Here is a 25,170-nt window from a genome sequence, read left to right as displayed (position 1 = left end):
AATCGTGTTTATGGCGTACAACAATCACTATCAATACCTCATTGTAAAAGGATTACACTCAGAAGGAAGTAAACTGTGGCAAGGTCCCACCGAGAGTTGAACTCGGATTGCTGGATTCAGAGTCCAGATTGCTAACCATTACACCATGGAACCCTTGACAATAGAGTGCAGTTTGGATATTTCTACTAAACAGGCAGTACGTGTAATTACAATAACAGGTCGGCTATCATTCAAAATCGACCTCCCACAATAATCAAGAGGGCATAGCTTCTGTGCCTGCATGATCACCAAGATGTACAATTATTTTCTATTGCGGTTATATAACAAAAGCTAGAACCCTGCATTTGGAAAGGGAAAATACTATTAACAACTCAATGGGAAAAAACTGGGAAATGAAATTATGAATTTCAGTTGACTGAAAACTTAACTTTTGTAACCAGTGTCAGGCAGCTACTGCCAAGGCAAAAAGACTGTAAATTAGTTTCCAATTGGATAATCTACAATGTGCATCATACTAATTTCCAAGGTCTGTCTGTACTGAACACCCTACGAGCTGGAAGTAGAGCCAGTGTTTGCATTACGTGCCATAAAAAGACTCTTTAAATTTGTTAATTTTATATGCCCTCAATTACATTGGTTTAATTATCTCTACGAGAGAATATTATCACATTTTTTTTGTTGTTAAATCGTGTTTATGGCGTACAACAATCACTATCAATACCTCATTGTAAAAGGATTACACTCAGAAGGAAGTAAACTGTGGCAAGGTCCCACCGAGAGTTGACCTTGGATTGCTGGATTCAGAGTCCAGAGTGCTAACCATTACACCATGGAACCCTTGACAATAGAGTGCAGTTTGGATATTTCTACTAAGCAGGCAGTACGTGTAATTACAATAACAGGTCGGCTATCATTCAAAATCGACCTCCCACAATAATCAAGAGGGCATAGCTTCTGTGCCTGCATGATCACCAAGATGTACAATTATTTTCTATTGCGGTTATATAACAAAAGCTAGAACCCTGCATTTGGAAAGGGAAAATACTATTAACAACTCAATGGGAAAAAACTGGGAAATGAAATTATGAATTTCAGTTGACTGAAAACTTAACTGTTGTAACCAGTGTCAGGCAGCTACTGCCAAGGCAAAAAGACCGTAAATTAGTTTCCAATTGGATAATCTACAATGTGGATCATACTAATTTCCAAGGTCTGTCTGTACTGAACACCCTACGAGCTGGAAGTAGAGCCAGTGTTTGCATTACGTGCCATAAAAAGACTCTTTAAATTTGTTAATTTTATATGCTCTCAATTACATTGGTTTAATTATCTCTACGAGAGAATATGATCACATTTTTTTTGTTGTTAAATCGTGTTTATGGCGTACAACAATCACTATCAATACCTCATTGTAAAAGGATTACAATCAGAAGGAAGTAAACTGTGGCAAGGTCCCACCGAGAGTTGACCTCGGATTGCTGGATTCAGAGTCCAGAGTGCTAACCATTACACCATGGAACCCTTGACAATAGAGTGCAGTTTGGATATTTCTACTAAACAGGCAGTACGTGTAATTACAATAACACGTCGGCTATCATTCAAAATCGACCTCCCACAATAATCAAGAGGGCATAGCTTCTGTGCCTGCATGATCACCAAGATGTACAATTATTTTCTATTGTGGTTATATAACAAAAGCTAGAACCCTGCATTTGGAAAGGGAAAATACTATTAACAACTCAATGGGAAAAAACTGGGAAATGAAACTATGAATTTCAGTTGACTGAAAACTTAACTGTTGTAACCAGTGTCAGGCAGCTACTGCCAAGGCAAAAAGACTGTAAATTAGTTTCCAATTGGATAATCTACAATGTGGATCATACTAATTTCCAAGGTCTGTCTGTACTGAACACCCTACGAGCTGGAAGTAGAGCCAGTGTTTGCATTACATGCCATAAAAAGACTCTTTAAATTTGTTAATTTTATATGCCCTCAATTACATTGGTTTAATTATCTCTACGAGAGAATATTATCACATTTTTTTTGTTGTTAAATCGTGTTTATGGCGTACAACAATCACTATCAATACCTCATTGTAAAATGATTACACTCAGAAGGAAGTAAACTGTGGCAAGGTCCCACCGAGACTTGAACTCAGATTGCTGTATTCAGAGTCCAGAGTGCTAACCATTACACCATGGAACCCTTGACAATAGAATGCAGTTTGGATATTTCTACTAAACAGGCAGTACGTGTAATTACAATAACAGGTCGGCTATCATTCAAATTCGACCTCCCACAATAATCAAGAGGGCATAGCTTCTGTGCCTGCATGATCACCAAGATAAACAATAATTTTCTATTGCAGTTATATAACAAAAGCTAGAACCCTGCATTTGGAAAGGGAAAATACTATTAACAACTCAATGGGAAAAAACTGGGAAATGAAATTATGAATTTCAGTTGACTGAAAACTTAACTGTTGTAACCAGTGTCAGGCAGCTACTGCCAAGGCAAAAAGACTGTAAATTAGTTTCCAATTGGATAATCTACAATGTGAATCATACTAATTTCCAAGGTCTGTCTGTACTGAACACCCTACGAGCTGGAAGTAGAGCCAGTGTTTGCATTACATGCCATAAAAAGACTCTTTAAATGTGTTCATTTTATATGCCCTCAATTACATTGGTTTAATTATCTCTAAGAGAGAATATTATCACATTTTTTTTGTTGTTAAATCGTGTTTATGGCGTACAACAATCACTATCAATACAATACCTCATTGAAAAAGGATTACACTCAGAAGGAAGTAAACTGTGGCAAGGTCCCACCGAAAACTGAACTCGGATTGCTGGATTCAGAGTCCAGAGTGCTAACCATTACACCATGGAACCCTTGACAATAGAGTGCAGTTTGGATATTTCTACTAAACAGGCAGTACGTGTAATTACAATAACAGGTCGGCTATCATTCAAAGTCGACCTCCCACAATAATCAAGAGGGCATAGCTTCTGTGCCTGCATGATCACCAAGATGTACAATTATTTTCTATTGCGGTTATATAACAAAAGCTAGAACCCTACATTTGGAAAGGGAAAATACTATTAACAACTCAATGGGAAAAAACTGGGAAATGAAATTATGAATTTCAGTTGACTGAAAACTTAACTGTTGTAACCAGTGTCAGGCAGCTACTGCCAAGGCAAAAAGACTGTAAATTAGTTTCCAATTGGATAATCTACAATGTGGATCATACTAATTTCCAAGGTCTGTCTGTACTGAACACCCTACGAGCTGGAAGTAGAGCCAGTGTTTGCATTACGTGCCATAAAAAGACTCTTTAAATTTGTTAATTTTATATGCCCTCAATTACATTGGTTTAATTATCTCTACGAGAGAACATTATCACATTTTTTTTGTTGTTAAATCGTGTTTATGGCGTACAACAATCACTATCAATACCTCATTGAAAAAGGATTACACTCAGAAGGAATTAAACTGTTGCAAGGTCCCACCGAGAGTTAAACTCGGATTGCTGGATTCAGAGTCCAGAGTGGTAACCATTACACCATGGAACCCTTAACAATAGAGTGCAGTTTGGATATTTCTACTAAACAGGCAGTACGTGTAATTACAATAACAGTTCGGCTATCATTCAAAATCGACCTCCCACAATAATCAAGAGGGCATAGCTTCTGTGCCTGCATGATCACCAAGATGTACAATTATTTTCTATTGCGGTTATATAACAAAAGCTAGAACCCTGCATTTGGAAAGGGAAAATACTATTAACAACTCAATGGGAAAAAACTGGGAAATGAAATTATGAATTTCAGTTGACTGAAAACTTAACTGTTGTAACCAGTGTCAGGCAGCTACTGCCAAGGCAAAAAGACTGTAAATTAGTTTCCATTTGGATAATCTACAATGTGGATCATACTAATTTCCAAGGTCTGTCTGTACTGAACACCCTATGAGCTGGAAGTAGAGCCAGTGTTTGCATTACATGCCATAAAAAGACTCTTTAAATTTGTTAATTGTATATGCCCTCAATTACATTGGTTTAATTATCTCTACGAGAGAATATTATCACATATTTTTTGTTGTTAAATCGTGTTTATGGCGTACAACAATCACTATCAATACAATACCTCATTGAAAAAGGATTACACTCAGAAGGAATTAAACTGTTGCAAGGTCCCACCGAGAGTTAAACTCGGATTGCTGGATTCAGAGTCCAGAGTGCTAACCATTACACAATGGAACCCTTGACAATAGAGTGCAGTTTGGATATTTCTACTAAACAGGCAGTACGTGTAATTACAATAACAGGTCGGCTATCATTCAAAATCGACCTCCCACAATAATCAAGAGGGCATAGCATCTGTGCCTGCATGATCACCAAGATGTACAATTATTTTCTATTGCGGTTATATAACAAAAGCTAGAACCCTGCATTTGGAAAGGGAAAATACTATTAACAACTCAATGGGAAAAAACTGGGAAATGAAATTATGAATTTCAGTTGACTGAAAACTTAACTGTTGTAACCAGTGTCAGGCAGCTACTGCCAAGGCAAAAAGACTGTAAATTAGTTTCCAATTGGATAATCTACAATGTGGATCATACTAATTTCCATGGTCTGTCTGTACTGAACACCCTACGAGCTGGAAGTAGAGCCAGTGTTTGCATTACATGCCATAAAAAGACTCTTTAAATTTGTTAATTGTATATGCCCTCAATTACATTGGTTTAATTATCTCTACGAGAGAATATTATCACATATTTTTTGTTGTTAAATCGTGTTTATGGCGTACAACAATCACTATCAATACCTCATTGTAAAAGGATTACACTCAGAAGGAAGTAAACTGTGGCAAGGTCCCACCGAGAGTTGACCTCGGATTGCTGGATTCAGAGTGCTAACCATTACACAATGGAACCCTTGACAATAGAGTGTAGTTTGGATATTTCTACTAAACAGGCAGTACGTGTAATTACAATAACAGGTCGGCTATCATTCAAAATCGACCTCCCACAATAATCAAGAGGGCATAGCTTCTGTGCCTGCATGATCACCAAGATGTACAATTATTTTCTATTGCGGTTATATAACAAAAGCTAGAACCCTGCATTTGGAAAGGGAAAATACTATTAACAACTCAATGGGAAAAAACTGGGAAATGAAATTATGAATTTCAGTTGACTGAAAACTTAACTGTTGTAACCAGTGTCAGGCAGCTACTGCCAAGGCAAAAAGACTGTAAATTAGTTTCCAATTGGATAATCTACAATGTGGATCATACTAATTTCCAAGGTCTGTCTGTACTGAACACCCTACGAGCTGGAAGTAGAGCCAGTGTTTGCATTACATGTTATAAAAAGACTCTTTAAATGTGTTCATTTTATATGCCCTCAATTACATTGGTTTAATTATCTCTACGAGAGAATATTATCACATTTTTTTTGTTGTTAAATCGTGTTTATGGCGTACAACAATCACTATCAATACCTCATTGTAAAAGGATTACACTCAGAAGGAAGTAAACTGTGGCAAGGTCCCACCGAGAGTTGACCTCGGATTGCTGGATTCAGAGTACAGAGTGCTAACCATTACACAATGGAACCCTTGACAATAAAGTGCAGTTTGGATATTTCTACTAAACAGGCAGTACGTGTAATTACAATAACAGGTCGGCTATCATTCAAAATCGACCTCCCACAATAATCAAGAGGGCATTGCTTCTGTGCCTGCATGATCACCAAGATGTACAATTATTTTCTATTGCTGTTATATAACAAAAGCTAGTACCCTGCATTTGGAAAGGGAAAATACTATTAACAACTCAATGGGAAAAAACTGGGAAATTAAATTATGAATTTCAGTTGACTGAAAACGTAACTGTTGTAACCAGTGTCAGGCAGCTACTGCCAAGGCAAAAAGACTGTAAATTAGTTTCCATTTGGATAATCTACAATGTGGACAATACTAATTTCCAAGGTCTGACAGTACTGAACACCCTACGAGCTGGAAGTAGAGCCAGTGTTTGCATTACATGCCATAAAAAGACTCTTTAAATGTGTTCATTTTATATGCCCTCAATTACATTGGTTTAATTATCTCTACGAGAGAATATTATCACATATTTTTTGTTGTTAAATCGTGTTTATGGCGTACAACAATCACTATCAATACCTCATTGTAAAATGATTACACTCAGAAGGAAGTAAACTGTGGCAAGGTCACACCGAGAGTTAAACTCGGATTGCTGGATTCAGAGTCCAGAGTGCTAACCATTACACCATGGAACCCTTGACAATAGAGTGCAGTTTGGATATTTCTACTAAACAGGCAGTACGTGTAATTACAATAACAGGTCGGCTATCATTCAAAATCGACCTCCCACAATAATCAAGAGGGCATAGCTTCTGTGCCTGCATGATCACCAAGATGTACAATTATTTTCTATTGCGGTTATATAACAAAAGCTAGAACCCTGCATTTGGAAAGGGAAAATACTATTAACAACTCAATGGGAAAAAACTGGGAAATGAAATTATGAATTTCAGTTGACTGAAAACTTAACTGTTGTAACCAGTGTCAGGCAGCTACTGCCAAGGCAAAAAGACTGTAAATTAGTTTCCAATTGGATAATCTACAATGTGGATCATACTAATTTCCAAGGTCTGTCTGTACTGAACACCCTACGAGCTGGAAGTAGAGCCAGTGTTTGCATTACATGCCATAAAAAGACTCTTTAAATGTGTTCATTTTATATGCCCTCAATTACATTGGTTTAATTATCTCTACGAGAGAATATTATCACATTTTTTTTGTTGTTAATTCGTGTTTATGGCGTACAACAATCACTATCAATACCTCATTGTAAAAGGATTACACTCAGAAGGAAGTAAACTGTGGCAAGGTCCCACCGAGAGTTGACCTCGGATTGCTGGATTCAGAGTGCTAACCATTACACCATGGAACCCTTGACAATAGAGTGCAGTTTGGATATTTCTACTAAACAGGCAGTACGTGTAATTACAATAACAGGTCGGCTATCATTCAAAATCGACCTCCCACAATAATCAAGAGGGCATTGCTTCTGTGCCTGCATGATCACCAAGATGTACAATTATTTTCTATTGCTGTTATATAACAAAAGCTAGTACCCTGCATTTGGAAAGGGAAAATACTATTAACAACTCAATGGGAAAAAACTGGGAAATTAAATTATGAATTTCAGTTGACTGAAAACTTAACTGTTGTAACCAGTGTCAGGCAGCTACTGCCAAGGCAAAAAGACTGTAAATTAGTTTCCATTTGGATAATCTACAATGTGGACAATACTAATTTCCAAGGTCTGACAGTACTGAACACCCTACGAGCTGGAAGTAGAGCCAGTGTTTGCATTACATGCCATAAAAAGACTCTTTAAATTTGTTAATTGTATATGCCCTCAATTACATTGGTTTAATTATCTCTACGAGAGAATATTATCACATATTTTTTGTTGTTAAATCGTGTTTATGGCGTACAACAATCACTATCAATACAATACCTCATTGAAAAAGGATTACACTCAGAAGGAATTAAACTGTTGCAAGGTCCCACCGAGAGTTAAACTCGGATTGCTGGATTCAGAGTCCAGAGTGCTAACCATTACACCATGGAACCCTTGACAATAGAGTGCAGTTTGGATATTTCAACTAAACAGGCAGTACGTGTAATTACAATAACAGGTCGGCTATCATTCAAAATCGACCTCCCACAATAATCAAGAGGGCATAGCTTCTGTGCCTGCATGATCACCAAGATGTACAATTATTTTCTATTGCGGTTATATAACAAAAGCTAGAACCCTGCATTTGGAAAGGGAAAATACTATTAACAACTCAATGGGAAAAAACTGGGAAATGAAATTATGAATTTCAGTTGACTGAAAACGTAACTGTTGTAACCAGTGTCAGGCAGCTACTGCCAAGGCAAAAAGACTGTAAATTAGTTTCCAATTGGATAATCTACAATGTGGATCATACTAATTTCCAAGGTCTGTCTGTACTGAACACCCTACGAGCTGGAAGTAGAGCCAGTGTTTGCATTACATGCCATAAAAAGACTCTTTAAATGTGTTAATTTTATATGCCCTCAATTACATTGGTTTAATTATCTCTACGAGAGAATATTATCACATTTTTTTTGTTGTTAAATCGTGTTTATGGCGTACAACAATCACTATCAATACCTCATTGTAAAAGGATTACACTCAGAAGGAAGTAAACTGTGGCAAGGTCCCACCGAGAGTTGACCTCGGATTGCTGGATTCAGAGTGCTAACCATTACACAATGGAACCCTTGACAATAGAGTGCAGTTTGGATATTTCTACTAAACAGGCAGTACGTGTAATTACAATAACAGGTCGGCTATCATTCAAAATCGACCTCCCACAATAATCAAGAGGGCATTGCTTCTGTGCCTGCATGATCACCAAGATGTACAATTATTTTCTATTGCTGTTGTATAACAAAAGCTAGTACCCTGCATTTGGAAAGGGAAAATACTATTAACAACTCAATGGGAAAAAACTGGGAAATTAAATTATGAATTTCAGTTGACTGAAAACTTAACTGTTGTAACCAGTGTCAGGCAGCTACTGCCAAGGCAAAAAGACTGTAAATTAGTTTCCATTTGGATAATCTACAATGTGGACAATACTAATTTCCAAGGTCTGTCTGTACTGAACACCCTACGAGCTGGAAGTAGAGCCAGTGTTTGCATTACATGCCATAAAAAGACTCTTTAAATTTGTTAATTGTATATGCCCTCAATTACATTGGTTTAATTATCTCTACGAGAGAATATTATCACATATTTTTTGTTGTTAAATCGTGTTTATGGCGTACAACAATCACTATCAATACAATACCTCATTGAAAAAGGATTACACTCAGAAGGAATTAAACTGTTGCAAGGTCCCACCGAGAGTTAAACTCGGATTGCTGGATTCAGAGTCCAGAGTGCTAACCATTACACCATGGAACCCTTGACAATAGAGTGCAGTTTGGATATTTCTACTAAACAGGCAGTACGTGTAATTACAATAAAGGGTCGGCTATCATTCAAAATCGACCTCCCACAATAATCAAGAGGGCATAGATTCTGTGCCTGCATGATCACCAAGATGTACAATTATTTTATATTGCGGTTATATAACAAAAGCTAGAACCCTGCATTTGGAAAGGGAAAATACTATTAACAACTCAATGGGAAAAAACTGGGAAATATAATTATGAATTTCAGTAGACTGAAAACGTAACTGTTGTAACCAGTGTCAGGCAGCTACTGCCAAGGCAAAAAGACTGTAAATTAGTTTCCAATTATATAATCTACAATGTGGATCATACTAATTTCCAAGTTCTGTCTGTACTGAACACCCTACGAGCTGGAAGTAGAGCCAGTGTTTGCATTACATGCCATAAAAAGACTCTTTAAATGTGTTAATTTTATATGCCCTCAATTACATTGGTTTAATTATCTCTACGAGAGAATATTATCACATTTTTTTTGTTGTTAAATCGTGTTTATGGCGTACAACAATCACTATCAATACCTCATTGTAAAAGGATTACACTCAGAAGGAAGTAAACTGTGGCAAGGTCCCACCGAGAGTTGACCTCGTATTGCTGGATTCAGAGTGCTAACCATTACACTATGGAACCCTTGACAATAGAGTGCAGTTTGGATATTTCTACTAAACAGGCAGTACGTGTAATTACAATAACAGGTCGGCTATCATTCAAAATCGACCTCCCACAATAATCAAGAGGGCATAGCTTCTGTGCCTGCATGATCACCAAGATGTACAATTATTTTCTATTGCGGTTATATAACAAAAGCTAGAACCCTGCATTTGGAAAGGGAAAATACTATTAACAACTCAATGGGAAAAAACTGGGAAATTAAATTATGAATTTCAGTTGACTGAAAACGTAACTGTTGTAACCAGTGTCAGGCAGCTAATGCCAAGGCAAAAATACTGTAAATTAGTTTCCAAATGGATAATCTACAATGTGGATCATACTAATTTCCAAGGTCTGTCTGTACTGAACACCCTACGAGCTGGAAGTAGAGCCAGTGTTTGCATTACATGCCATAAAAAGACTCTTTAAATTTGTTAATTGTATATGCCCTCAATTACATTGGTTTAATTATCTCTACGAGAGAATATTATCACATATTTTTTTGTTGTTAAATCGTGTTTATGGCGTACAACAATCACTATCAATACAATACCTCATGGAAAATGGATTACACTCACAAGGATGTAAACTGAGGCAAGGTCCCACCGAGAGTTGAACTGGGATTGCAGAATTCAGACTCCAGAGTGCTAACCATTACACCATGGATCCCCTGACAATAGAGTGCAGTTTGGATATTTCTACTAAACAGGCAGTACGTGTAATTACAATAACAGGTCGGCTATCATTCAAAATCGACCTCCCACAATAATCAAGAGGGAATAGCTTCTGTGCCTGCATGATCACCAAGATGTACAATTATTTTCTATTGCGGTTATATAACAAAAGCTAGTACCCTGCATTTGGAAAGGGAAAATACTATTAACAACTCAATGGGAAAAAAACTGGGAAATTAAATTATGAATTTCAGTTGACTGAAAACTTAACTGTTGTAACCAGTGTCAGGCAGCTACTGCCAAGGCAAAATGACTGTAAATTAGTTTCCATTTGGACAATGTGGATCATACTAATTTCCAAGGTCTGTCTGTACTGAACACACTACGAGCTGGAAGTAGAGCCAGTGTTTGCATTACATGCCATAAAAAGACTCTTTAAATTTGTTAATTTTATATGCCCTCAATTAAATTGGTTTAATTATCTCTACGAGAGAATATTATCACATTTTTTATGTTGTTAAATCGTGTTTATGGCGTATAACAATCACTATCAATACAATACCTCATTGAAAAAGGATTACACTCGGAAGGAATTAAACTGTGGCAAGGTCCCACCGAGAGTTGAACTCAGATTGCTGGATTCAGAGTGCTAACCATTACACCATGGAACCCTTGACAATAGAGTGCAGTTTGGATATTTCTACTAAACAGGCAGTACGTGTAATTACAATAAAGGGTCGGCTATCAATCAAAGTCGACCTCCCACAATAATCAAGAGGGCATAGCTTCTGTGCCTGCATGATTACCAAGATGTACAATTATTTTCTATTGCGGTTATATAACAAAAGCTAAAACCCTGCATTTAGAAAGGGAAAATACTATTACCAACTTAATGGGAAAAAACTGGGAAATAAATTTATGAATTTCAGTTGACTGAAAAGTTAAGGGTAGTAACCAGTGTCAGGCAGCTACTGCCAAGGCAAAAAGACTGTAAATTAGTTTCCATTTGGATAATCTACAATGTGGATCATACTAATTTCCAAGGTCTGTCTGTACTGAACACCCTACGAGCTGGAAGTAGAGCCAGTGTTTGCATTGCATGCCATAAAAAGACCCTTTCAATTTGTTGATTTTATATGCCCTCAATTCCATTCGTTTAATTCTCTCTACGAGAGAATATTATAAAAAACATTTGTGTTGCTAAATCGTGTTTATGGCGTACAACAAGCACTATCAATACAATACCTCATTAAAAAGGAACTACACTCAGAAGGAAGTAAACTGTGGCAAGGTCCCACCGAGAGTTGAACTCGGATTGCTGTATTCAGAGTCCAGAGTGCTAACCATTACACCATGGAACCCTTGCCAATAGAGTGAGGTTTGGATATTTCTACTAAACAGGCAGTACGTGTAATTACAATAAAGGGTCGGCTATCAATCAAAGTCGACCTCCCACAAAAATCAAGAGGGCATAGCTTCTGTGCCTGCATGATCACCAAGATGTACAATTATTTTCTATTGCGGTTATATAACAAAAGCTAGAACCCTGCATTTAGAAAGGGAAAATACTATTACCAACTCAATGGGAAAAAACTGGGAAATTAAATTATGAATTTCAGTTGACTGAGAAGTTAACGGTAGTAGCCAGTGTCAGGCAGAGTTGGCTATCAATCAAAGTCGACCTCCCACAATAATCAAGTGGGCATAGATTCTGTGCCTGCATGATCACCAAGATGTACAATTATTTTCTATTGCGGTTATATAACAAAAGCTAGAACCCTGCATTTAGAAAGGGAAAATACTATTACCAACTCAATGGGAAAAAACTGGGAAATGAAATTATGAATTTCAGTTGACTGAAAAGTTAACGGTAGTAGCCAGTGTCAGGCAGCTACTGCCAAGGCAAAAAGACTGTAAATTAGTTTCCATTTGGATAATCTACAATGTGGATAATACTAATTTCCAAAGTCTGTCTGTACTGAACACCCTACGAGCTGGAAGTAGAGCCAGTGTTTGCATTACATGCCATAAAAAGACCCTTTAAATTTGTTGATTTTATATACCCTCAATTCCATTCTTTTAATTATCTCTACGAGAGAATATTCTAAATAAAAATTGTGTTGCTAAATCGTGTTTATGGCGTACAACAAGCACTATCAATACAATACCTCATTCAAAAGGTACTACACTCATAAGGAAACTGTGGCAAGGTCCCACCGAGAGTTGAACTCAAATTGCTGGATTCAAAGTCCAGAGTGCTAACCATTACACCATGGAACCCTTGACAATAGAGTGAAGTTTGGATATTTCTACGAAACAGGCAGTACGTGTAATTACAATAAAGGGTCGGCTATCAATCAAAGTCGACCTCCCACAATAATCAAGAGGGCATAGCTTCTGTGCCTGCATGATCACCAAGATGTACAATTATTTTCTATTGCGGTTATATAACAAAAGCTAGAACCTTGCATTTAGAAAGGGAGAATACTATTACCAACTCAATGGGAAAAAACTGGGAAATGAAATTATGAATTTCAGTTGACTGAAAAGTTAACGGTAGTAACCAGTGTCAGGCAGCTACTGCCAAGGCAGAAAGACTGTAAATTAGTTTCCATTTGGATAATCTACAATGTGGATCATACTAATTTCCAAGGTCTGTCTGTACTGAACACCCTACGAGCTGGAAGTAGAGCCAGTGTTTGCATTACATGTTATAAAAAGACTCTTTAAATGTGTTCATTTTATATGCCCTCAATTACATTGGTTTAATTATCTCTACGAGAGAATATTATCACATTTTTTTTGTTGTTAAATCGTGTTTATGGCGTACAACAATCACTATCAATACCTCATTGTAAAAGGATTACACTCAGAAGGAAGTAAACTGTGGCAAGGTCCCACCGAGAGTTGACCTCGGATTGCTGGATTCAGAGTACAGAGTGCTAACCATTACACAATGGAACCCTTGACAATAAAGTGCAGTTTGGATATTTCTACTAAACAGGCAGTACGTGTAATTACAATAACAGGTCGGCTATCATTCAAAATCGACCTCCCACAATAATCAAGAGGGCATTGCTTCTGTGCCTGCATGATCACCAAGATGTACAATTATTTTCTATTGCTGTTATATAACAAAAGCTAGTACCCTGCATTTGGAAAGGGAAAATACTATTAACAACTCAATGGGAAAAAACTGGGAAATTAAATTATGAATTTCAGTTGACTGAAAACGTAACTGTTGTAACCAGTGTCAGGCAGCTACTGCCAAGGCAAAAAGACTGTAAATTAGTTTCCATTTGGATAATCTACAATGTGGACAATACTAATTTCCAAGGTCTGACAGTACTGAACACCCTACGAGCTGGAAGTAGAGCCAGTGTTTGCATTACATGCCATAAAAAGACTCTTTAAATGTGTTCATTTTATATGCCCTCAATTACATTGGTTTAATTATCTCTACGAGAGAATATTATCACATTTTTTTTGTTGTTAAATCGTGTTTATGGCGTACAACAATCACTATCAATACCTCATTGTAAAAGGATTACACTCAGAAGGAAGTAAACTGTGGCAAGGTCCCACCGAGAGTTGACCTCGGATTGCTGGATTCAGAGTGCTAACCATTACACCATGGAACCCTTGACAATAGAGTGCAGTTTGGATATTTCTACTAAACAGGCAGTACGTGTAATTACAATAACAGGTCGGCTATCATTCAAAATCGACCTCCCACAATAATCAAGAGGGCATTGCTTCTGTGCCTGCATGATCACCAAGATGTACAATTATTTTCTATTGCTGTTATATAACAAAAGCTAGTACCCTGCATTTGGAAAGGGAAAATACTATTAACAACTCAATGGGAAAAAACTGGGAAATTAAATTATGAATTTCAGTTGACTGAAAACTTAACTGTTGTAACCAGTGTCAGGCAGCTACTGCCAAGGCAAAAAGACTGTAAATTAGTTTCCATTTGGATAATCTACAATGTGGACAATACTAATTTCCAAGGTCTGACAGTACTGAACACCCTACGAGCTGGAAGTAGAGCCAGTGTTTGCATTACATGCCATAAAAAGACTCTTTAAATTTGTTAATTGTATATGCCCTCAATTACATTGGTTTAATTATCTCTACGAGAGAATATTATCACATATTTTTTGTTGTTAAATCGTGTTTATGGCGTACAACAATCACTATCAATACAATACCTCATTGAAAAAGGATTACACTCAGAAGGAATTAAACTGTTGCAAGGTCCCACCGAGAGTTAAACTCGGATTGCTGGATTCAGAGTCCAGAGTGCTAACCATTACACCATGGAACCCTTGACAATAGAGTGCAGTTTGGATATTTCAACTAAACAGGCAGTACGTGTAATTACAATAACAGGTCGGCTATCATTCAAAATCGACCTCCCACAATAATCAAGAGGGCATAGCTTCTGTGCCTGCATGATCACCAAGATGTACAATTATTTTCTATTGCGGTTATATAACAAAAGCTAGAACCCTGCATTTGGAAAGGGAAAATACTATTAACAACTCAATGGGAAAAAACTGGGAAATGAAATTATGAATTTCAGTTGACTGAAAACGTAACTGTTGTAACCAGTGTCAGGCAGCTACTGCCAAGGCAAAAAGACTGTAAATTAGTTTCCAATTGGATAATCTACAATGTGGATCATACTAATTTCCAAGGTCTGTCTGTACTGAACACCCTACGAGCTGGAAGTAGAGCCAGTGTTTGCATTACATGCCATAAAAAGACTCTTTAAATGTGTTAATTTTATATGCCCTCAATTACATTGGTTTAATTATCTCTACGAGAGAATATTATCACATTTTTTTTGTTGTTAAATCGTGTTTATGGCGTACAACAATCACTATCAATACCTCATTGTAAAAGGATTACACTCAGAAGGAAGTAAACTGTGGCAAGGTCCCACCGAGAGTTGACCTCGGATTGCTGGATTCAGAGTGCTAACCATTACACAATGGAACCCTTGACAATAGAGTGCAGTTTGGATATTTCTACTAAACAGGCAGTACGTGTAATTACAATAACAGGTCGGCTATCATTCAAAATCGACCTCCCACAATAATCAAGAGGGCATTGCTTCTGTGCCTGCATGATCACCAAGATGTACAATTATTTTCTATTGCTGTTGTATAACAAAAGCTAGTACCCTGCATTTGGAAAGGGAAAATACTATTAACAACTCAATGGGAAAAAACTGGGAAATTAAATTATGAATTTCAGTTGACTGAAAACTTAACTGTTGTAACCAGTGTCAGGCAGCTACTGCCAAGGCAAAAAGACTGTAAATTAGTTTCCATTTGGATAATCTACAATGTGGACAATACTAATTTCCAAGGTCTGTCTGTACTGAACACCCTACGAGCTGGAAGTAGAGCCAGTGTTTGCATTACATGCCATAAAAAGACTCTTTAAATTTGTTAATTGTATATGCCCTCAATTACATTGGTTTAATTATCTCTACGAGAGAATATTATCACATATTTTTTGTTGTTAAATCGTGTTTATGGCGTACAACAATCACTATCAATACAATACCTCATTGAAAAAGGATTACACTCAGAAGGAATTAAACTGTTGCAAGGTCCCACCGAGAGTTAAACTCGGATTGCTGGATTCAGAGTCCAGAGTGCTAACCATTACACCATGGAACCCTTGACAATAGAGTGCAGTTTGGATATTTCTACTAAACAGGCAGTACGTGTAATTACAATAAAGGGTCGGCTATCATTCAAAATCGACCTCCCACAATAATCAAGAGGGCATAGATTCTGTGCCTGCATGATCACCAAGATGTACAATTATTTTATATTGCGGTTATATAACAAAAGCTAGAACCCTGCATTTGGAAAGGGAAAATACTATTAACAACTCAATGGGAAAAAACTGGGAAATATAATTATGAATTTCAGTAGACTGAAAACGTAACTGTTGTAACCAGTGTCAGGCAGCTACTGCCAAGGCAAAAAGACTGTAAATTAGTTTCCATTTGGATAATCTACAATGTGGACAATACTAATTTCCAAGGTCTGTCTGTACTGAACACCCTACGAGCTGGAAGTAGAGCCAGTGTTTGCATTACATGCCATAAAAAGACTCTTTAAATGTGTTAATTTTATATGCCCTCAATTACATTGGTTTAATTATCTCTACGAGAGAATATTATCACATTTTTTTTGTTGTTAAATCGTGTTTATGGCGTACAACAATCACTATCAATACCTCATTGTAAAAGGATTACACTCAGAAGGAAGTAAACTGTGGCAAGGTCCCACCGAGAGTTGACCTCGTATTGCTGGATTCAGAGTGCTAACCATTACACTATGGAACCCTTGACAATAGAGTGCAGTTTGGATATTTCTACTAAACAGGCAGTACGTGTAATTACAATAACAGGTCGGCTATCATTCAAAATCGACCTCCCACAATAATCAAGAGGGCATAGCTTCTGTGCCTGCATGATCACCAAGATGTACAATTATTTTCTATTGCGGTTATATAACAAAAGCTAGAACCCTGCATTTGGAAAGGGAAAATACTATTAACAACTCAATGGGAAAAAACTGGGAAATTAAATTATGAATTTCAGTTGACTGAAAAGTTAAGGGTAGTAACCAGTGTCAGGCAGCTACTGCCAAGGCAAAAAGACTGTAAATTAGTTTCCATTTGGATAATCTACAATGTGGATCATACTAATTTCCAAGGTCTGTCTGTACTGAACACCCTACGAGCTGGAAGTAGAGCCAGTGTTTGCATTACATGCCATAAAAAGACTCTTTAAATTTGTTAATTGTATATGCCCTCAATTACATTGGTTTAATTATCTCTACGAGAGAATATTATCACATATTTTTTTGTTGTTAAATCGTGTTTATGGCGTACAACAATCACTATCAATACAATACCTCATGGAAAATGGATTACACTCACAAGGATGTAAACTGAGGCAAGGTCCCACCGAGAGTTGAACTGGGATTGCAGAATTCAGACTCCAGAGTGCTAACCATTACACCATGGATCCCCTGACAATAGAGTGCAGTTTGGATATTTCTACTAAACAGGCAGTACGTGTAATTACAATAACAGGTCGGCTATCATTCAAAATCGACCTCCCACAATAATCAAGAGGGAATAGCTTCTGTGCCTGCATGATCACCAAGATGTACAATTATTTTCTATTGCGGTTATATAACAAAAGCTAGTACCCTGCATTTGGAAAGGGAAAATACTATTAACAACTCAATGGGAAAAAACTGGGAAATTAAATTATGAATTTCAGTTGACTGAAAACTTAACTGTTGTAACCAGTGTCAGGCAGCTACTGCCAAGGCAAAATGACTGTAAATTAGTTTCCATTTGGACAATGTGGATCATACTAATTTCCAAGGTCTGTCTGTACTGAACACACTACGAGCTGGAAGTAGAGCCAGTGTTTGCATTACATGCCATAAAAAGACTCTTTAAATTTGTTAATTTTATATGCCCTCAATTAAATTGGTTTAATTATCTCTACGAGAGAATATTATCACATTTTTTATGTTGTTAAATCGTGTTTATGGCGTATAACAATCACTATCAATACAATACCTCATTGAAAAAGGATTACACTCGGAAGGAATTAAACTGTGGCAAGGTCCCACCGAGAGTTGAACTCAGATTGCTGGATTCAGAGTGCTAACCATTACACCATGGAACCCTTGACAATAGAGTGCAGTTTGGATATTTCTACTAAACAGGCAGTACGTGTAATTACAATAAAGGGTCGGCTATCAATCAAAGTCGACCTCCCACAATAATCAAGAGGGCATAGCTTCTGTGCCTGCATGATTACCAAGATGTACAATTATTTTCTATTGCGGTTATATAACAAAAGCTAAAACCCTGCATTTAGAAAGGGAAAATACTATTACCAACTTAATGGGAAAAAACTGGGAAATAAATTTATGAATTTCAGTTGACTGAAAAGTTAAGGGTAGTAACCAGTGTCAGGCAGCTACTGCCAAGGCAAAAAGACTGTAAATTAGTTTCCATTTGGATAATCTACAATGTGGATCATACTAATTTCCAAGGTCTGTCTGTACTGAACACCCTACGAGCTGGAAGTAGAGCCAGTGTTTGCATTGCATGCCATAAAAAGACCCTTTCAATTTGTTGATTTTATATGCCCTCAATTCCATTCGTTTAATTCTCTCTACGAGAGAATATTATAAAAAACATTTGTGTTGCTAAATCGTGTTTATGGCGTACAACAAGCACTATCAATACAATACCTCATTAAAAAGGTACTACACTCAGAAGGAAGTAAACTGTGGCAAGGTCCCACCGAGAGTTGAACTCGGATTGCTGTATTCAGAGTCCAGAGTGCTAACCATTACACCATGGAACCCTTGCCAATAGAGTGAGGTTTGGATATTTCTACTAAACAGGCAGTACGTGTAATTACAATAAAGGGTCGGCTATCAATCAAAGTCGACCTCCCACAAAAATCAAGAGGGCATAGCTTCTGTGCCTGCATGATCACCAAGATGTACAATTATTTTCTATTGCGGTTATATAACAAAAGCTAGAACCCTGCATTTAGAAAGGGAAAATACTATTACCAACTCAATGGGAAAAAACTGGGAAATTAAATTATGAATTTCAGTTGACTGAGAAGTTAACGGTAGTAGCCAGTGTCAGGCAGAGTTGGCTATCAATCAAAGTCGACCTCCCACAATAATCAAGTGGGCATAGATTCTGTGCCTGCATGATCACCAAGATGTACAATTATTTTCTATTGCGGTTATATAACAAAAGCTAGAACCCTGCATTTAGAAAGGGAAAATACTATTACCAACTCAATGGGAAAAAACTGGGAAATGAAATTATGAATTTCAGTTGACTGAAAAGTTAACGGTAGTAGCCAGTGTCAGGCAGCTACTGCCAAGGCAAAAAGACTGTAAATTAGTTTCCATTTGGATAATCTACAATGTGGATAATACTAATTTCCAAAGTCTGTCTGTACTGAACACCCTACGAGCTGGAAGTAGAGCCAGTGTTTGCATTACATGCCATAAAAAGACCCTTTAAATTTGTTGATTTTATATACCCTCAATTCCATTCTTTTAATTATCTCTACGAGAGAATATTCTAAATAAAAATTGTGTTGCTAAATCGTGTTTATGGCGTACAACAAGCACTATCAATACAATACCTCATTCAAAAGGTACTACACTCATAAGGAAACTGTGGCAAGGTCCCACCGAGAGTTGAACTCAAATTGCTGGATTCAAAGTCCAGAGTGCTAACCATTACACCATGGAACCCTTGACAATAGAGTGAAGTTTGGATATTTCTACGAAACAGGCAGTACGTGTAATTACAATAAAGGGTCGGCTATCAATCAAAGTCGACCTCCCACAATAATCAAGAGGGCATAGCTTCTGTGCCTGCATGATCACCAAGATGTACAATTATTTTCTATTGCGGTTATATAACAAAAGCTAGAACCTTGCATTTAGAAAGGGAGAATACTATTACCAACTCAATGGGAAAAAACTGGGAAATGAAATTATGAATTTCAGTTGACTGAAAAGTTAACGGTAGTAACCAGTGTCAGGCAGCTACTGCCAAGGCAGAAAGACTGTAAATTAGTTTCCATTTGGATAATCTACAATGTGGATCATACTAATTTCCAAGGTCTGTCTGTACTGAACACCCTACGAGCTGGAAGTGGAGCCAGTGTTTGCATTACATGCCATAAATAGACCCTTTAAATTTGTTGATTTTATATGCCCTCAATTCCATTCGTTTAATTATCTCTACGAGAGAATATTATAAAAAACATTTGTGTTGCTAAATCGTGTTTATGGCGTACAACAAGCACTATCAATACAATACTCATTGAATAGGTACTACACTCAGAAGGAAGTAAACTGTGGCAAGGTCCCACCGAGAGTTGAACTCGGATTGCTGGATTCAAAGTCCAGAGTGCTAACCATTACACCATGGAACCTTTGACGATAGAGGGAGGTTTGGATATTTCTACTAAACAGGCAGTACGTGTAATTACAATAAAGGGTCAGCTATCAATCAAAGTCGACCTCCCACAATAATCAAGAGGGCATAGCTTCTGTGACTGCATGATCACCAAGATGTACAATTATTTTCTATTGCGGTTATATAACAAAAGCTAGAACCCTGCATTTAGAAAGGGAAAATACTATTACCAACTCAATGGGAAAAAACTGGGAAATAAATTTATGAATTTCAGTTGACTGAAAAGTTAACGGTAGTAACCAGTGTCAGGCAGCTACTGCCAAGGCAGAAAGACTGTAAATTAGTTTCCATTTGGATAATGTACAATGTGGATCATACTAATTTCCAAGGTCTGTCTGTACTGAACACCCTACGAGCTGCAAGTAGAGCCAGTGTTTGCATTACATGCCATAAAAAGACCCTTTAAATTTGTTGATTTTATATGCCCTCAATTCCATTCGTTTAATTATCTCTACGAGAGAATATTATAAAAAACATTTGTATTGCTAAATCGTGTTTATGGCGTACAACAAGCACTATCAATACAATACTCATTGAATAGGTACTACACTCAGAAGGAAGTAAACTGTGGCAAGGTCCCACCGAGAGTTGAACTCGGATTGCTGGATTCAAAGTCCAGAGTGCTAACCATTACACCATGGAACCTTTGACAATAGAGGGAGGTTTGGATATTTCTACTAAACAGGCAGTATGTGTAATTACAATAAAGGGTCGGCTATCAATCAAAGTCGACCTCCCACAATAATCAAGAGGGCATAGCTTCTGTGCCTGCATGATCACCAAGATGTACAATTATTTTCTATTGCGGTTATATAACAAAAGCTAGAACCCTGCATTTAGAAAGGGAAAATACTATTACCAACTCAATGGGAAAAAACTGGGAAATAAATTTATGAATTTCAGTTGACTGAAAAGTTAACGGTAGTAACCAGTGTCAGGCAGCTACTGCCAAGGCAGAAAGACTGTAAATTAGTTTCCATTTGGATAATGTACAATGTGGATCATACTAATTTCCAAGGTCTGTCTGTACTGAACACCCTACGAGCTGCAAGTAGAGCCAGTGTTTGCATTACATGCCATAAAAAGACCCTTTAAATTTGTTGATTTTATATGCCCTCAATTCCATTCGTTTAATTATCTCTACGAGAGAATATTATAAAAAACATTTGTGTTGCTAAATCGTGTTTATGGCGTACAACAAGCACTATCAATACAATACTCATTGAAAAGGTACTACACTCAGAAGGAAGTAAACTGTGGCAAGGTCCCACCGAGAGTTGAACTCGGATTGCTGGATTCAAAGTCCAGAGTGCTAACCATTACAACATGGCACCCTTGACAATAGAGTGAGGTTTGGATATTTCTACTAAACAGGCAGTACGTGTAATTACAATAAAGGGTCGGCTATCAATCAAAGTCGACCTCCCACAATAATCAAGAGGGCATAGCTTCTGTGCCTGCATGATCACCAAGATGTACAATTATTTTCTATTGCGGTTATATAACAAAAGCTAGAACCCTGCATTTAGAAAGGGAAAATACTATTACCAACTCAATGGGAAAAAACTGGGAAATAAATTTATGAATTTCAGTTGACTGAAAAGTTAAGGGTAGTAACCAGTGTCAGGCAGCTACTGCCAAGGCAAAAAGACTGTAAATTAGTTTCCATTTGGATAATCTACAATGTGGATCATACTAATTGCCAAGGTCTGTCTGTACTGAACACCCTACGAGCTGGAAGTGGAGCCAGTGTTTGCATTACATGCCATAAATAGACCCTTTAAATTTGTTGATTTTATATGCCCTCAATTCCATTCGTTTAATTATCTTTACATGAGAATATTATAAAAAACATTTGTGTTGCTAAATCGTGTTTATGGCGTACAACAAGCACTATCAATACAATACCTCATTGAAAAGGTACTACACTCAGAAGGAAGTAAACTATGGCAAGGTCCCACCAAGAGTTAAACTCGGATTGCTGGATTCAAAGTCCAGAGTGCTAACCATTACACTATGGAACCCTTGACAATAGAGTGAGGTTTGGATATTTCTACTAAACAGGCAGTACGTGTAATTACAATAAAGGGTCGGCTATCAATCAAAGTCGACCTCCCACAATAATCAAGAGGGCATAGCTTCTGTGACTGCATGATCACCAAGATGTACAATTATTTTCTATTGCGGTTATATAACAAAAGCTAGAACCCTGCATTTAGAAAGGGAAAATACTATTACCAACTCAATGGGAAAAAACTGTGAAATAAATTTATGAATTTCAGTTGACTGAAAAGTTAAGGGTAGTAACCAGTGTCAGGCAGCTACTGCCAAGGCAAAAAGACTGTAAATTAGTTTCCATTTGGATAATCTACAATGTGGATCATATTAATTTCCAAGGTCTGTCTGTACTGAACACCCTACGAGCTGCAAGTAGAGCCAGTGTTTGCATTACATGCCATAAAAAGACCCTTTAAATTTGTTGATTTTATATGCCCTCAATTCCATTCGTTTAATTATCTCTACGAGAGAATATTATAAAAAACATTTGTGTTGCTAAATCGTGTTTATGGCGTACAACAAGCACTATCAATACAATACTCATTGAAAGGTACTACACTCAGAAGGAAGTAAACTGTGGCAAGGTCCCACCAAGAGTTGAACTCGGTTTGCTGGATTCAAAGTCCAGAGTGCTAACCATTACACCATGGAACCCTTGACAATAGAGTGAGGTTTGGATATTTCTACTAAACAGGCAGTACGTGTGATTACAATAAAGGGTCGGCTATCAATCAAAGTCGACCTCCCACAATAATCAAGAGAGCATAGCTTCTGTGCCTGCATGATCACCAAGATGTACAATTATTTTCTATTGCGGTTATATAACAAAAGCTAGAACCCTGCATTTAGAAAGGGAAAATACTATTACCAACTCAATGGGAAAAAACTGTGAAATAAATTTATGAATTTCAGTTGACTGAAAAGTTAAGGGTAGTAACCAGTGTCAGGCAGCTACTGCCAAGGCAAAAAGACTGTAAATTAGTTTCCATTTGGATAATCTACAATGTGGATCATACTAATTTCCAAGGTCTGTCTGTACTGAACACCCTACGAGCTGCAAGTAGAGCCAGTGTTTGCATTACATGCCATAAAAAGACCCTTTAAATTTGTTGATTTTATATGCCCTCAATTCCATTCGTTTAATTATCTCTACGAGAGAATATTATAAAAAACTTTTGTGTTGCTAAATCGTGTTTATGGCTTACAACAAGAACTATCAAAACAATACCTCATTGAAAAGGTACTACCCTCGGAAGGAAGTAAACTGTGGCAAGGTCCCACCGAGAGTTGAACTCGGATTGCTGGATTCAAAGTCCAGAGTGCTAAAAATTACACCATGGAACCCTTGAAAATAGAGTGAGGTTTGGATATTTCTACTAAACTGGCAGTACGTGTAATTACAATAAAGGGTCAGCTATCAATCAAAGTTGACCTCCCACAATAATCAAGAGGGCATAGCTTCTGTGCCTGCATGATCACCAAGATGTACAATTATTTTCTATTGCGGTTATATAACAAAAGCTAGAACCCTGCATTTAGAAAGGGAAAATACTATTACCAACTCAATGGGAAAAAACTGGGAAATAAATTTATGAATTTCAGTTGACTGAAAAGTTAAGGGTAGTAACCAGTGTCAGGCAGCTACTGCCAAGGCAAAAAGACTGTAAATTAGTTTCCATTTGGATAATCTACAATGTGGATCATACTAATTTCCAAGGTCTGTCTGTACTGAACACCCTACGAGCTGGAAGTAGAGCCAGTGTTTGCATTACATGCCATAAAAAGACCCTTTAAATTTGTTGATTTTATATGCCCTCAATTCCATTCGTTTAATTATCTTTACATGAGAATATTATAAAAAAACATTTGTGTTGCTAAATCGTGTTTATGGCGTATAACAAGCACTATCAATACAATACCTCATTGAAAAGGTACTACACTCAGAAGGAAGTAAACTATGGCAAGGTCCCACCGAGAGTTAAACTCGGATTGCTGGATTCAAAGTCCAGAGTGCTAACCATTACACCATGGAACCCTTGACAATAGAGTGAGGTTTGGATATTTCTACTAAACAGGCAGTACGTGTAATTACAATAAAGGGTCGGCTATCAATCAAAGTCGACCTCCCACAATAATCAAGAGGGCATAGCTTCTGTGCCTGCATGATCACCAAGATGTACAATTATTTTCTATTGTGGTTATATAACAAAAGCTAGAACCCTGCATTTAGAAATGGAAAATACTATTACCAACTCAATGGGAAAAAACTGGGAAATAAATTTATGAATTTCAGTTGACTGAAAGTTAACGGTAGTAACCAGTGTCAGGCAGCTACTGCCAAGGCAAAAAGACTGTAAATTAGTTTCCATTTGGATAATCTACAATGTGGATCATACTAATTTCCAAGGTCTGTCTGTACTGAACACCCTACGAGCTGGAAGTGGAGCCAGTGTTTGCATTACATGCCATAAAAAGACCCTTTAAATTTGTTGATTTTATATGCCCTCAATTCCATTTGTTTAATTATCTCTACGAGAGAATATTATAAAAAACATTTGTGTTGCTAAATCGTGTTTATGGCGTACAACAAGCACTATCAATACAATACTCATTTAA

General features: G+C 37.2%; 9 non-coding genes across 9 annotated transcripts; all 9 read right to left on the bottom strand.

Annotated features, from left to right (window-relative positions):
• Positions 1-81: 81 nt before the first annotated feature.
• On the bottom strand, positions 82-153 carry TRNAQ-CUG (transfer RNA glutamine (anticodon CUG)). The gene has a single exon. It is a non-coding gene; the product is annotated as a tRNA-Gln (tRNA).
• A 1,296-nt stretch (positions 154-1,449) lies between these two features.
• TRNAQ-CUG (transfer RNA glutamine (anticodon CUG)) lies at positions 1,450-1,521 on the bottom strand. Its single transcript has one exon. It is a non-coding gene; the product is annotated as a tRNA-Gln (tRNA).
• A 6,085-nt stretch (positions 1,522-7,606) lies between these two features.
• TRNAQ-CUG (transfer RNA glutamine (anticodon CUG)) lies at positions 7,607-7,678 on the bottom strand. The gene has a single exon. It is a non-coding gene; the product is annotated as a tRNA-Gln (tRNA).
• Positions 7,679-8,972: 1,294 nt separating this feature from the next.
• Positions 8,973-9,044, bottom strand: TRNAQ-CUG (transfer RNA glutamine (anticodon CUG)). The gene has a single exon. It is a non-coding gene; the product is annotated as a tRNA-Gln (tRNA).
• Positions 9,045-14,674: 5,630 nt separating this feature from the next.
• On the bottom strand, positions 14,675-14,746 carry TRNAQ-CUG (transfer RNA glutamine (anticodon CUG)). Its single transcript has one exon. It is a non-coding gene; the product is annotated as a tRNA-Gln (tRNA).
• A 1,294-nt stretch (positions 14,747-16,040) lies between these two features.
• TRNAQ-CUG (transfer RNA glutamine (anticodon CUG)) lies at positions 16,041-16,112 on the bottom strand. Its single transcript has one exon. It is a non-coding gene; the product is annotated as a tRNA-Gln (tRNA).
• A 4,268-nt stretch (positions 16,113-20,380) lies between these two features.
• Positions 20,381-20,452, bottom strand: TRNAQ-UUG (transfer RNA glutamine (anticodon UUG)). The gene has a single exon. It is a non-coding gene; the product is annotated as a tRNA-Gln (tRNA).
• A 617-nt stretch (positions 20,453-21,069) lies between these two features.
• Positions 21,070-21,141, bottom strand: TRNAQ-UUG (transfer RNA glutamine (anticodon UUG)). The gene has a single exon. It is a non-coding gene; the product is annotated as a tRNA-Gln (tRNA).
• A 3,376-nt stretch (positions 21,142-24,517) lies between these two features.
• On the bottom strand, positions 24,518-24,589 carry TRNAQ-UUG (transfer RNA glutamine (anticodon UUG)). Its single transcript has one exon. It is a non-coding gene; the product is annotated as a tRNA-Gln (tRNA).
• Positions 24,590-25,170: the final 581 nt, after the last annotated feature.

This window comes from Rhinoderma darwinii, chromosome 3 (genome assembly GCF_050947455.1).
Source record: "Rhinoderma darwinii isolate aRhiDar2 chromosome 3, aRhiDar2.hap1, whole genome shotgun sequence".
Lineage (NCBI taxonomy): Eukaryota > Metazoa > Chordata > Amphibia > Anura > Rhinodermatidae > Rhinoderma > Rhinoderma darwinii.
This window is presented reverse-complemented; position numbering and strand designations above follow the sequence as displayed.